Here is a 15,075-nt window from a genome sequence, read left to right as displayed (position 1 = left end):
TCTCTCCACAAGTGCTGCCAGACCTGCTGAGTTTTTCCCTTATTCTCATTTCTGTTGGCCAATCAATCTCTCTGTAACCAAGTAATCTCGCCAGAGATCGATCCACACATCAATTCAATCCATGTTCTGTTTCTCCAATGGTACATTTCCACAATGAGACTCATTCTCATTTCATTGTCACCATGATATTGGCCAGAACTCACACACAGGTGATGCTAATTTACCATTTTAAAATGTATCCACATGATTTCCTTCAATCCATAATCTGTTCTGGCAATTTTCATTGAGAGTACTAAGGGAGTGCTGCATTGTCAGAGGGTCAGTACTGAGGGAGTGCTACAGTATCAGAGGGTCAGTGCTGGGGGAGTGCCACACTGTCAGAGGGTCAATGCTGAGGGAGGGCAGCAGGGTCAGTACTGAGGGAGTGCTGCACTGTCAGAGGGTCAGTACTGAGGGAGTGCCGCACTGTTGGAGGGTCAATGCTGAGGGAGTGCCGCACTGTCAGAGGGTCAGTACTGAGGGAGTGCCGCACTGTCGGAGGGTCAGTACTGAGAGAATGTTGCACTGTTGGAGGGTCAGTGCTGAGGGAGTGCCGCACTGTCAGAGAGTCAGTACTGAGGGAATGTTGCACTGTCGGAGGGTCAGTGCTGAGGGAGTGCCGCGCTGTCGGAGGGTCAGTACTGAGGGAGTGCCGCACTATCGTAGGGTCAGTGCTGAGGGAGTGCTGCACTGTCGGAGGGTCAGTACTGAGGGAATGTTGCACTGTCGGAGGGTCAGTACTGAGGGAGTGCTGCACTGTCGGAGGGTCAGTACTGAGGGAGTGCTGCACTGTCGGAGGGTCAGTACTGAGGGAGTGCTGCACTGTCGGAGGGTCAGTACTGAGGGAATGCTGCACTGTTGGAGGGTCAGTACTGAGGGAGTGCTGCACTGTCGGAGGGTCAGTACTGAGGGAGTGCTGCACTGTGGGAGGGCACTGAATGAATGCTACTGCTTTATGGATTCAGTTATGAAGAGGTGAGATGCAAAATCTATTCTTGAAGATCATGTGGACCTACCTACACAAAGTTTTGACCTTTTAAGGAAAGAATGTTTTGTAAACGCTAAAATGTTCGTGGGAGCTCAGATGGAGTCATTTAGAATTAAGGATTTTCAGACAGAGGTCACAGGGAACAGTTTGTAAGTGGGATCAGACTATAGTATTTTTAAACTCAGTCAGAGAGAATTTGATAGTTGCCTGAGAAGTAAGAACCCATTGCTCTATCCTTCTTTAATGTGGAAGTGCCAGAGTTGAAATGGGGTGGACAAGGTCAAAAATCAAATGACACCAGGTTATAGTCCAACAGGTTTATTTGAATTCAAACGAATCTGTTGGACTATACCCTGGTGTTATTTGAATTTTGTCCTTATCCTTTGCAACTCTCTGCACAAGAGTGTGTGAGCTGGAAACTCATGGGAAGTCACTTTACCCCTGGCCGAGGATTTCTGGAGAGGCCTTGTTGGAATCCATCCCACTGTCTCCAGAAAAGAGATTTCGCCAGCCGAAACTGTTCCAGGTACACAGCCCAGTACAAGTAGTTTGTCTGTAGAGAATAAGTTTGGAATCAGAATTCCATTTGAAACAATCCATGACTTTTGTAATTTAACTATGACTTGGCTGAAGGGCTTTGAAATTAATACTGCATAATTTTAAGTATTTCTGTTTCTCCTTAGATGTATATATAAGCTGTAATGCGACATGAAACCAAACCCCACTCCTCAAGTTGCATCATTAAACATGTTTACAATCAATTTCCAAAATGGCCAACTGTTTCCCTCTCGTCCTGCTCTGCGGAAAAGAATGAGTTTTTCATCGGTTTCTTTAATAAACTAAAAAATAATCCATTGATTATAAAATTAATTGCATTTCTGAAAACAAATGATTACCAGCTAAGCTGTAATCTCTGACCTATAGGATGGTCCACATCACTAACCTGGTTATATTTAAACTTCTTATGACCAGTGGAAGAGTGGCACTCGAAAGGAATCAGTCTGCCCTCCAACCTCAGTCAGAATGTAAATCTTGGGAATTAAATCTGACATTGAACCCATAGGCAGGTGCTGAGGGTGGGAGGGGTGTGGAGAAGCCTCACTGCCTGATGGGCACCTTCGGTAGATTGCTGGAAGTTATGGTGTAAAGCTGTGGGATTTATTGGGTCCATTAGGTCAGTGCAGGGAAAGGGGCCTGGACGGAGAGCACAGTGGGCACAGTTACGTGACTGCAGCTGCAAAGCCAAACAAGAACACTGCTGTGGATGTGAGAGAGGTGGACATGGTCCTTGAAAGTTACAGAATCACAGCAGGCAATTCAGCCCAGCACACCTTGCACTATTCCTGAGTGCTAATCTCTGCCTTTTCACCATATCCCCACACACCATTTCAATCTGAGTAACCATCTAATGTCCATCTTAAATGCCTCAATTGAAACCATGTCCCCACATTTCCAGGCAGCGCATTCCACACCCCAGCTACTCACTGTGTGATAAAAGTTATTTCATTATTTCATTTCAATTTAGGTGTGCACCTGTTATGCCAAGGTACACAAGGCTATGGCCCAAGTGCTGGAAAATGGGGTTAGAATAGTTAGGTTGAAAATGTGTTGCTGGTTAAAGCACAGCAGGTCAGGCAGCATCCAAGGAATAGGAAATTCGACGTTTCGGGCCCTGATGAAGGGCTTATGCCCGAAACGTCGAATTTCCTATTCCTTGGATGCTGCCTGACCTGCTGTGCTTTAACCAGCAACACATTTTCAACTGTGATCTCCAGCATCTGCAGACCTCATTTTTTACCCTTAGAATAGTTAGGCGACTGTTTTGACCAGAAGAGACTTAATGGTCTGAAGGACCTCTTTCTGCATCGTGGATCTTGAGGACTCTTTGGTGAAACTTTGGTCACCTCTCCTGGCATCTTCTTATGTGGCTGGTCTTTGTGTGACAAACTTTCCTGATAAGGGCAATGGGATGTTTCATTGCATTAAAGACACTATATAAATGCAGCCTGCTGTTGTAGTCATTCCTTGTTTTCTTCCAGAACCTGAGACTGAGCGGAAAATTCTCAGTGAATCCAGTTAAACTTGCTCTTCCATTACTGTGACTGTTTTTCCTTCATGTTTATTCACCTGCAAGAAGGAAGATATCTTTATTCCTCAGGCTGTTTTCACCTTCTCTTTCTCAGTCCACATCCCTCTGTGTGATCCTGTTATTGTGACACTTATTTTAAATTGGACCCTCCCTTCCTGTTGTGTCTGTTGCTCCTCTCCTACACACCTTACCTCTACCAGATCCCTCATGAATGTCAATAAGAACCATTTAGGAAAGCTATGAATTTTAAACTGTGGGGCCAGAGCGGGTGCAAGAGGATTAGTAAAAGGGATTAGTAGCAATTCAAACAACTTTCACTTGATGTGGGATGCCCACAAGTTTGAACAGAGTGACAGAGAGAGAGAGAGAGAGAGAGAGAGATCAGGAATGTGAGCAATGGAAAAGAGAGCAAAAAATTCAAAGAGAAAGTGAGAAAAAAAAGTCAAATTGAAATAAATGTGAATTGAAAAACAGTCAAAAGAAAATAGTCAGATGGGAGATGAATGGGAATTCAGTTCCAGTCTGTGATTAACCTTCAATGGGTCAGACAGATGCTTTGAGAGTTTGCCGAGAATATCTGAAAGCTGGAAACAAGGTTTTTGTGTGTGTGTAAAAGTATAAACAAGTTAATTAGATAAACCCATTGGACTTGGGTGAAAGGCATGGGGCGGGTGAAAAGGCACCCAACTGTCATCTCATTGTGCTGACAAAAAGGGTTAATTTGATTATTATTTAACAGACACATTCTGTTCCCATCTGCCACGCGAACTAACATGGATATCGCCACAGAGCAGGTCTGACTACTCAATGGGGGCAGGTCGAAATACAAGAGAACTCCGTGAGTGACTACGCATTTCCGCACTCCCTCTGATCCTGGTGCGAACTAACTCTTTAAATCAGGAGAACTCCAGGCCACTGGGCCTACATTCAAAAGGAGAATTTATATAGCACCTTTCATGGTGTCAGGATCTCACAAGGCAACTCAGGGGCTACTTCCACATCGGGTCACTGCTGTATTGTAGGCAACAATGTTTTAGGGGATGATGGCATAGAGGTTTTATTGTTGGACTGTTAATCCAGAGACTCAGGTAATGTTCTGGGAACCTGGGTTCGAATCCTGCCACGGCTGACGGTGGAATTTAAATTCAATAAAAATCTGGAATTAAGAGTCTAATGATGACCTTGAATCCATTGTTGATTGTTGGGAAAATCCCATCTGGTTCACTCATGGCCTTTAGACAAGGAAACTACCATCCTTACCTGATCTGGCCTACATGTGACTCCAGACCCACAGTAGTGTGGTTGACTACCCCCTGGGCAATTAGGGATGGGCAATAAATGCTGGCCTGGCCAGTGATGCCTTCATCCTATGAATGAATAATTTAAAAAAGACAAGTTGCACACAGAAAGATCCCACAAACTGGAACTCAGTACTGTTTCCCTGATGTTGCAGAATACATCTGTCCTCACGATATCGGGAAGATTTCCACTGTTTTACTTTGATGCAGTGGCAGTGGAATCTCTCATTCTCACTTGAGTTAAAACCATAAAATAGGGAGCAAAAGTCAGTCCATTCGGCCCATCCAGTCTGTTCCATCATTCAGTGAGATCGTGGCCAATCTGATAATCCTCAACTGCACGTGTCTGCCTTTTTCCCATCACCCTTGATTCCTTTACTGATTAACAATCTGTCTACCTCAGCCTTGAATATACTCAATGATCCAGCCTTGACAGCCCTCTGCCGTAAATAATTCCACAGATTCACTCCCATCCGAAAGAAGAAATTCCTCATCTCCACTTTAAATGTACTGCCCCCTTTAAACTGAGATGATGCCCAATGGTCATGAGCTCTCCCACAAGGGGAAACACCCTCCCACATCTGCCCTGTCAAGTCCCCTGAGAAGCTTGTATGTTTTAAGATGATCACCTCTCATCTTTCAAAATTCCAGTGAGTATGGGCCTAACCTATTCAAAATATCTTTATAAGACACTCCCTCTATATCTGGAATCAGCCTGGAATATTCATGGACTTCCTGCAACACTAGTATATTTTTATTTAGATAAAAAGCCCGAAACAGTATTCCAGATGTGGTCTAGCTGGTACCTTGTATACGTTTTAGAAAGGCTTCCTAAATTTCATATTCCATCCATTTTGAAATAAAGATCAACAGTCCATTTGCCTTCCCTATTACTCACTGAATTTGGATGCTACATTTTTGTGATTCATGGATAAGGACTCCTAAATCCCCCTACTCTGTAACTTTCTGCAGTCTTCCGCCATTTAAATAATAGTCAGCTCTTTTATTCTTCCTGTCAAAGTTCATTGCCCCAGATTTCCTATGATATTTTCACATTTTAGTTGTGTATGCATTCTGACATACTTTCAGAGCCTGTAGGTGATTTTGTTATGTATTTGCAATAATTTACAGAAGAACAATTTGCACATGCCCCGCACGGGGATGTATAGAATGTAGCGTTATTGCCAAGTTAGTGGGTACACCATAAGCAGGATTTCAATTTAATGATTCATCCAAATGCTAGCACCCCTGAGAGTGTGGCACTCCCTCAGTACTGACCCTCCGACCATGCAGCACTCCCTCAGTACTTACCCTCCAACAGTGCAGCAGTCCCTCAGTACTGACCCTCCGACAGTGCAGTATTCCCTCAGTAATGACCCTCCAACAGTGCAGTGCTCCCTCAGTAATAACCCTCTGACAGTGAGGCACACCCTCAGTACTGACCCTCCGACAATGCAGCACTCCCTCAGTACTGATCCTCCAACAGTGCAGCAGTCCCTCAGTACTGACCCTCCGACATTGCAGTATTCCCTCAGTACTGACCCTCCAACAGTGCAGTGCTCCCTCAGTAATAACCCTCTGACAGTGAGGCACACCCTCAGTACTGACCCTCCAACAATGCAGCACTCCCTCAGTACTGATCCTCCAACAGTGCAGCACTCCCTCAGTATTGTTTTACATTATCAGCTGAGATTGTGGAGTGAATCCATTAGACAGTCTTCATCGCTGTTAAGTTGAGGTGAGTGTTGACAGATATTTCACTACTAAAGGTTTTAACCCTTTTCTCTGTCATCACTGAGCAGGATGCAGATGCAAATTGGGTTGGCATTTTGCTTTTCTTTTTCATTGATGCTAAGTCGAAAAATATTGATTCAAGTTCTGACTCCCAAATTCAGCCAGATTGGGATGTTAATGCGGATTCACTGTGTCTGTCCAATCTACTAACACGTCAGCACCAGCAGCCCACTTCACTTGGATGTAACATATCCTGTCAGACTTTTAACATCCCTAACTCAGCATTATCTGCTGCTGAGTCCTGACTTTGTCTGCACTTAGCTGTGGGAGAATGTCTCTCTCAGCATCAATGCTATGAAGAGGAGTTAACTTTGAATTCAGGGTTTGTGTTGGAGTGATGCTCACTCCTCCTTTAGTGAATCAGATGTGTTTTGTTTACAATTCACTTTGGCTACATGATCTTAAAGAGTCATAGAGTTATACAGCACGGAAACAGACCCTTCGGTCCAACCCGTCCATGCTGACCAGATATCCCAACCCAATCTAGTCCCACCTCCAGCAACCGGCCCATATCCATCCAAACCCTTCCTATTCATATACCCATCCAAATGCCTCTTAAATGTTGCAATTGTACCAGCCTCCACCACTTCCTCTGGCAGCTCATTCCTTGCACGTACCACCCTCTGTGTGAAAAAATTGCCCCTTGGGTCTCTTTTATATCTTTCCCCTCTCACCCTAAACCTATGCCCTCTAGTTCTGGACTCCCCCACTCCAGGGAAAAGACTTTGCCTATTTACCCTATCCATGCCCCTCATAAATTTGTAAACCTCTATGAGGTCACCCCTCAGCCTCCGACGCTCCAGGGAAAACAGCCCCAGCCTGTTGAGCCTCTCCCTATAGCTCAAATCCTCCAACCCTGGCAACATCCTTGTAATTCCTTTCTGAACCCTTTCAAGTTTCACAACATCTTTCCAATAGGAAGGAGACCAGAATTGCACGCAATATCCCAACAGTGGCCTAACCAATGTCCTGTACAGCTGCAACATGACCTCCCAACTCCTGTGCTCAATATTTTGACCAATAAAAGAAAGCATACCAAACACCTTCTTCACTATCCTATCTACCTGCGACTCCACTTTCAAGGAGTTATGAACCTTTGTTCAGCAACACTCCCTAGAACCTTAAGTGTATTAGTCCTGCTAAGATCTGCTTTCCTAAAATAGAGCACCTTGCATTTATCTGAATTAAACTCCATCTGCCACTTCTCTGCCCTTTGGCCCATCTGGTCCAGATCCTGCTCTTGGATTTTTGTTTGGAAATATCAATTCAATTTTGTGATTGGGGTTGGGCCCACCTCCCCAGAGCTTTCACCTGGATTACCAGTCCAGTGTCATTACCACTGCCTCTTCCACCATCAGGCGATGTGACATCAGATATCTAATCCCAAAGATTGTAATTTCAATGACACCATCTCAGGGATTTGCATGGTGGACACTGGAGTGAACTGAGAACATTTTGACACAAATATAATTTTAAATTAAAGTTTCCTTTAACATGCAGTTTTTGTTGCAGTTCGTTATTAAGTGACTGTTTTTAAAAGTTAATTAGTTAATTTTGGTTTGGAGGTGCCGGTGTTGGACTGGGGTATACAAAGTTAAAAATCACACAACAGGTTATAGTCCAACAGGTTTAATTGGAAACACTAGCTTTTGGAGCGACGCTCCTTCATCAGGTGGTTGTGAAGCAGCGCTCCGAAAGCTAGTGCTTCTGTATAAACCTATTGGACTTTCAGCCGGGGTAGTGTGATTTTTAACTTAGTTAATTTTGTTCATTTGATTTCAACGGTCTTCAGAATCATATCATCTCAGAAATTTTATGATCGAAAAGAATGGAAGAGGTTTCTCTCTGAGGGTTGATAGTCTCTTCCTGAGAAATCCCGGGTCATCGAAGCCATAAAAGGCAAAATCAGATTTTTGATCAACAAGGTAGTTGAGAATTATGGGAGACTGACAGGAAAGTGTCCAGGCACTTTCGGATCAATTACGATCTTTACAGACTGGTGTAGCAGACTCAAAGGGGCTAAAGGGCCTACGCCCACTCCTTTGTTCTACGTTCTATGTTCTAGGGGGTGTAGTTTGACTTTTTAATTTAATGAACATGTTTCCTCAGGCACTCTGTAATATCTGATGTTTTAAAATCAGTACTTATGCTCTGTATCTCAAATTTAAGTAAAATGTAATTTAAATCACTGTATTTAATCACTGATGTGTACTCTGTGATCTCTGAGCACACAATGCTTAAACCACACAAGTGTTCAGTGAAAAGGGAAGGCAATGGCCTAATGGTATCACTAGACTATTAACCCAGAGATACAGGTAATGTTCTGAGGAGCCATGGCAGATGCTGCGATCGGAAATCTGGACTAAGGGTTAGAGAAATCCATCTAATATGCTGTAGGGTTATCCTTACCTGGTCTGGCCTATAGGTAACTCCAGACCCACAGCAATGTGTCTGACCCCTAACTGGGGATGGGCAATAAATGATACCAATGTCCTGTGAATGAATAGTTAAAGAAAATGTGGCTGCACTCATGGTGTCTGTAATGTCAATAATTATTCTGTTCCTGTGAATCAGTTCTGCTTACTCTGATAGCAGTTTTCTGATGTGGGACAAAACTCCAAAATTTGGTTGACCTAGTGTAGTATTCAAACTAGCTACTGAGTTCATACAGTCATAGAGATGTACACACAGAAACAGACCCTTCGGTCCAACTCATCCATGCTGACCAGATATCCCAACCCAATCTAGTCCCACCTGCCAGCACCCGGCCCATATCCCTCCAAACCCTTCCTATTCATATACCCATCCAGATGCCTTTTAAATGTTGTAATTGTACCAGCCTCCACCACTTCCTCTGGCAGCGCATTCCATACACATACCACCCTCTGCATTAAAAGTCTTTTTATATCTTTCCCCTCTCACCCTAAACCTATGCCCTCTAGCTCTGGACTCCCCTACCCCAGGGAAAAGGACTTTATCTATCTATCCTATCCACGCACCTCATGATTTTATAAACCTCTACAAGGTCATCCCTCAGCCTCCGACGCTCCAGGGAAAACAGCCCCAGCCTATTCAGCCTCTCCCTATAGCTCAATTCCTCCAACCCTGGCAACATCCTTGTAAACCCTTTCAGGTTTCACAACATCTTTCCGATAGGAAGGAGACCAGAACTGCACGCAATATTCCAATAGTGGCCTAACCAATGTCCTGTACAGCCACAACATGACCTCCCAACTCCTGTACTCAATATTCTGACCAATAAAGGAAAGCATACCAAATGCCTTCTTCACTATCCTATCTACCTGTGACTCCACTTTCAAGGAGCTATGAACCTGCACTCCAAGGTCTCTTTGTTCAGCAACACTCCCCAGGACCTTACCATTAAGTGTATAAGTCCTGCTAAGATTTGCTTTCCCAAAATATAGCACCTGATCCAAATGAGGATGGCTATGCGTATGTGATATTAACTGGCTGTCATTAGTCAAGGCAGAGGGTATACAGTGCCTGGGATTCCTGTTCACTGTTCTAGTGATCTGTTATTGAGAGGCAATGGCATTCTCGGTCACGACAAATCCTCATTTTGCTGTGGTGCAGCAATATTCCAGACTTATATTAGGAAAAGCTAATGTAAGGAAATTGCCATACAACAGTGCCCTTAACATGGGGAACATCAAATAGTTAAAAACTCTTAGGTTGCAGAACTTTGAAAAGAGAATTTGATAAATATTTGAAAAGGACAAATATCTTTTTCGGGAAAGAGTGAGGGAACTTTAACAAAGTGGAGCTGCAACAAGTATCATGGGCCAAGTGGCTTTCTCTGGGGCCGTACATTTCTAGGTACAAAAGCCTTTTACTACAAGCACGGGAGAAAAGACAGTCACTCACCAAAGGAGTTAATGGAATTATAAAGGACTCACATGTGGCTGCTACAGTAATTGAATTTCCTTGTCATTTTTCGCCCGACACTTATTCCCTTTTATTGTTTGTAGGCTTTGTGGAGCTGTATATTTTAGCCTAATGATGTGCCCTCTAACCTTAGCCTGTCACTCTTGGTTTACCACATATCCTTGTGCATTTTCCTGCTAATTTACTTAATTCCCCTTGGCAAATTGCAAAGAAGGGGAGCGAATGGAGGAATTAGCATGCTAATGTTATTTACACTGCTTGGATCAGAGGGTCTGGGGTCTGTACAGGGTTCCCTGAGCTGCTGCCGAGTGGGAGAGCTGCAGAGAATGGTAGTGAGACGGTGAATCACAAACACACACACCACACGGCATGCATGACAGCCTTTTACTTTCAATTAGCCCAGTCGTAGCCCTCCAGTGTGTCTTCACTACTAATGGTCCATCTTATAACTACAACATATATTTATAGTTTATTTTACACATTAAAACATCTCAAACTGCTTCATAAGAATGATCATATCAAACAAGAATTAAAACAAAGATGTTCAAACAGGTGATCAAACACTTGGGTCAAACAGAATCTTCAAGGTGGATTGGTAAAGAGGTTTAAATCGAATGCTTTTTGAACAAGATGGTTTTAATTACATGTAAGAGCACAAGAAACAGGAACAGGATAGGCCATTCAGCCCATCAAGCCTGCTCTGTCATTCATTACAGTCATGCTGACTTGTAACTCCAACTCTACTCTCCTGCCTGTTCCCATATCCCTCGATTCACTGAGAGGGAAAGACGATGGTCTGTCACAGTCTTAACCATCTGGGTGGACAATTCCAAACTTCAACAATGCTTTTTAAGTGAAAACATTTCTCAGCTCAGTCCTCAACAATTTACCACTAAATTCTGAGGCTGGACCCCTGTGTTCTCGATTCATGAGAAAACTGACACCATATCTACCCTTAGGAACTTTGTAGATTTCAATGAAGTCACCAGTCAATCTCCTAAATTGCAGATAATCCAATCGTAGGACAACTCCTGCAGCCCAGGAATCAATCATGTAGGATTTTGTATCTCCAATACAAATAGGTCCTGTCTTAAATATAGAATCATTTAGTCATAGAATTAATTATGGTACGGGGAAATTCAGTTGGAGGTCTGGGCAGAAAAATGGCAGGTGGAGTTTAATCCGGTCAAATGTGAGGTGGTGCATTTTGGAAGGTCAAGTACAGGAGGCAATTATACAGTGAATGGCAGAGGATTCACTACCAGAAAAATGTGGATCCTCTGGAGAGGATATAGAAAAGGTTTACCAGGATGTTGCCTGTTATGGGGGTATTTTAGCTATGAAGAAAGGTTGGATAGACTGGGGCTGTCTTCACTAGAACGCAGGAGGTTGCAGGGCGACCTGTTAGAAGTTCGTAAGATTGCGAATGGCATGGATAGAATGGAAAGTATGAGGCTTTTTCCTAGGGTGGCGGGGTCAATTACTAGAGGATGCAGGTTCAAGGTGCGAGGGGGAAGTTTAAAAGAGATATGCTTGACAAGTTTTTCACACAAAAGGTGGTGAGTGCCTGGAACATGTTGCCAGAGGAGGTGGTGCAAGCAGACATAATGGTAGCATTCAAGAAATACCTGGATGACTACATGAATAGGAAAGGAATAGTGGGATATGGATCCTGTAAGTGAAGACAGTTTTAGTATGGAAGGGCAAAACGTGGTGGTGCAGGCTTGGATGGCCGAAGGGCCTGTTCCTCTGCTGTATTCTTCTTTGCTCATTGAGGCCACTGAGTCAATGTTAGTTCCCCACAGACCAATCCAGTCAGTCCCATTCCCCCAGTCTATTCCTGTAGTCGACATCAATGTATTTCTTTCAAGGGGCTATTTGATTTCCTTCCGAAATAATTATTTCCATTCTCTACCTACAAGGGGCCGGGAGTTCCAGGACATAACCACTCACTACGTCGAAGCTTTCTCATTTCTTTCTGTCTCTTTTGCCCAGAATCTGAATCTGCGTTTCTCAATCCCTGTACCATCAGTTAAAGGGAAACTATCGAAACTCTCTACACCACCAGCAAACCTCTCTTCAATCTCCAATGCTTCATCATCAACAATTGCAACTTTTCCAAATTAACCTTGTAGCTAAAATCGCCCAACCCTGCAGCCTTTCTTGTAAACCTTTTCGGCAGCCTCTCAATAACCCTGACATATTTGCTAAAGTGAACTGAATGCAGTTACAGCGTAATCATAGAATACCTACAGTGTGGGAACAGGCCCTTCAGCCCAACAAGTCCACACCTATCCTCTGCAGAGTAACCCAACCAGACTAATTCCCCTACCCAATTATTCGACATTTACCCACGACTAATGCACCGAATCTATACATCCCTGAACACTATGAGCAATTTAGCATGGTCAATTCACCTGACCTGCACATCTTTGGATTGTGGAATGGAAACAAAGGACCCAGCGGAAACCCATGCAGACACGGGGAGAACGTGCAAACTCCACACAGTCAGTCGCTCAAGGCTGGAATTGAATCCGGGTCCCTGGCGCTGTGAGGCAGCAGGGCTAACCACTGAGCCACCATGCCACCCCCAATGAGAACTTTGTAAAGGTGCAGTACAACTTTGCTGCTTTTGTACTCAACACCTCGATGTATGAAGTACAAAACTATGTACAGTTTTACAGGTTTGGCCTCAAGAAAGCCCTCTACAAGCACATGGACAAGACTGTCTTGTTCCTGTATTCTGACCACCCAAAAATTAGACCAACATGCTGTTTACCTAATGGCTAGCTCCATTTGAATACTGTGACTCCTTACATGGGTATGTCCAAATCTCTTGGAGCATTGACATTTGAAGGTTTCACACCTTTGTGAAAAGAAACATATCTTTTCTATTCAATCATATAATCTCACATTTAAATCCATTTATCTTCTTGCCCATGTGCTTTACCCATCTCTATCCTTTTAGAACCACGTCATGTCCCCCTCACAGCTTACGTTCCTCATCTACCTTTGTTCTGCTCTGCCATCATTAATGCTAATCTCTACCTCTAACTAATTAATATTGAGTGCAAGCGACTGAGACTCCATTACCCATCTTTATGATACTCAACTGGTGACTATGTTGAAAGGGCCATTTATTCCTGCTCTCTGCCTCCTGTCTCTCAACTGAAGGAGGTCTGTATTGTTGTAGCTGCTGACTTTTCAATGACACCTTAATTCAAGTTCCTGTCTGCCCTCCCATTTAGACCATAAGACATAGGAGTGGAAGTAAGGCCATTCGGCCCATCGAGTCCACTCCGCCATTCAATCATGGCTGATGGGCATTTCAACTCCACTTACCAGCGTTTTCCCCGTAGTCCTTAATTCCTCGAGACAACAAGAATCTATCAATCTCGGCCTTGAAGACATTTAGCGTCCCGGCCTCCACTGTACTCCGTGGCAATGAATTCCACAGGCCCACCACTCTCTGGCTGAAGAAATGTTTCCGCATTTCTGTTCTGAATTGACCCCCTCTAATTCTAAGGCTGTGTCCACGGGTCCTAGTCTCCTCGCCTAACGGAAACAATTTCCTAGCGTCCACCCTTTCCAAGCCATGTATTATTTCGAACGTCTCTATTAAGTCTCCCCTCAATCTTCTAAACTCCAAAGAATACAATTCCAGGATCCTCAGCCATTCCTCATGTGTTAGACCTGCCATTCCAGGGATCATCCGTGTGAATCTCCGCTGGACACATTCCAGCGCCAGTATGTCCTTCCTGAGATGTGGGGACCAAAACTGGACACAGTACTCCAAATGGGGCCTAACCAGAGCTTTATAAAGTCTCAGTAGTACATCTCTGCTTTTATATTCCAACCCTCTTGAGATAAGAGACAACATTGCATTCGCTTTCTTAATCATGGACTCAACTTGCATGTCTACCTTTAGAGAATCCTCGATTAGCACTCCCAGATCCCTTTGTACTTTGGCTTTACTAATTTTCTCACCGTTTAGAAAGTAGTCTATGCTTTTATTCTTTTTGCCAAAGTGCAAGACCTCGCACTTGCTCACATTAAATTCCATCAGCCATTTCCTGGACCACTCTCCCAAACTGTCTAGATCCATCTGCAGCCTCCCCACTTCCTCAGCACTACCTACCTGTCCACCTAACTTTGTATCATCGGCAAACTTCGCTAGAATTCCCCCAGTCCCTTCATCCAGATTATTAATATATAATGCGAATAGCTGCGGCCCCAACACTGAACCCTGCGGGACACCGCTCGTCACCGGCTGCCATTCTGAAAAAGAACCTTTTATCCCAACTCTCTGCCTTCTGTTAGACAGCCAATCCTCAATCCATCCCAGCAGCTCACCTCGAACACCATGGGCCCTCACCTTGCTCAGCAGCCTCCCGTGTGGCACCTTATCAAAGGCCTTTTGAAAGTCTAGATAGACCACATCCACTGGGTTTCCCTGGTCTAACCTACTTGTTACCTCTTCAAAAAATTCCAACAGGTTTGTCAGGCATGACCTCCTCTTACTAAATCCATGTTGACTTGTTCTAATCAGACTCTGCTCTTCCAAGAATTTAGAAACCTCATCCTTAATGATGGATTCTAGAATTTTACCAACAACCGAGGTTAAGCTGATTGGCCCTCAATACCATCAACCTTTGTGTCATCGGCAAATTTACTAACCCACCCCTCAACCTCCTCATCCAAGTCATTTATAAAAATGACAAAGATCAGAGGCCCAAGAACACAGCCCTGCGGAACACCATACACCATTGACCTCCAGGCAGAATACGTCCCATCTACAACCACTCTCTGCCTTCTGTCAGCCAACCAATTCTGAATCCAAATAGCCAAGTCTCCCTGTATCCCATACCTCCTGACTTTTTGAATGAGCCTACCTTGGGGAACCTTATCAAATACACCATATACACCACATCCACTGCTCGATCTTTGTCGATTTGTCTCGT

General features: G+C 44.0%; 1 protein-coding gene across 1 annotated transcript in view; it reads right to left on the bottom strand.

Moving 5' to 3' along the window:
• Window positions 1-1,516: 1,516 nt before the first annotated feature.
• The window catches only part of clpb (ClpB family mitochondrial disaggregase), a 134,861-nt gene continuing 121,302 nt past the window's right edge, over window positions 1,517-15,075 (bottom strand). The window contains exon 17 of the transcript XR_009644810.1: window positions 1,517-1,580. The gene's annotated coding sequence lies outside the window, so the exon portion shown is untranslated. The remainder of the gene's footprint in view (window positions 1,581-15,075) is intronic.

Source organism: Hemiscyllium ocellatum, chromosome 6, assembly GCF_020745735.1.
Source record: "Hemiscyllium ocellatum isolate sHemOce1 chromosome 6, sHemOce1.pat.X.cur, whole genome shotgun sequence".
Lineage (NCBI taxonomy): Eukaryota > Metazoa > Chordata > Chondrichthyes > Orectolobiformes > Hemiscylliidae > Hemiscyllium > Hemiscyllium ocellatum.
This window is presented reverse-complemented; position numbering and strand designations above follow the sequence as displayed.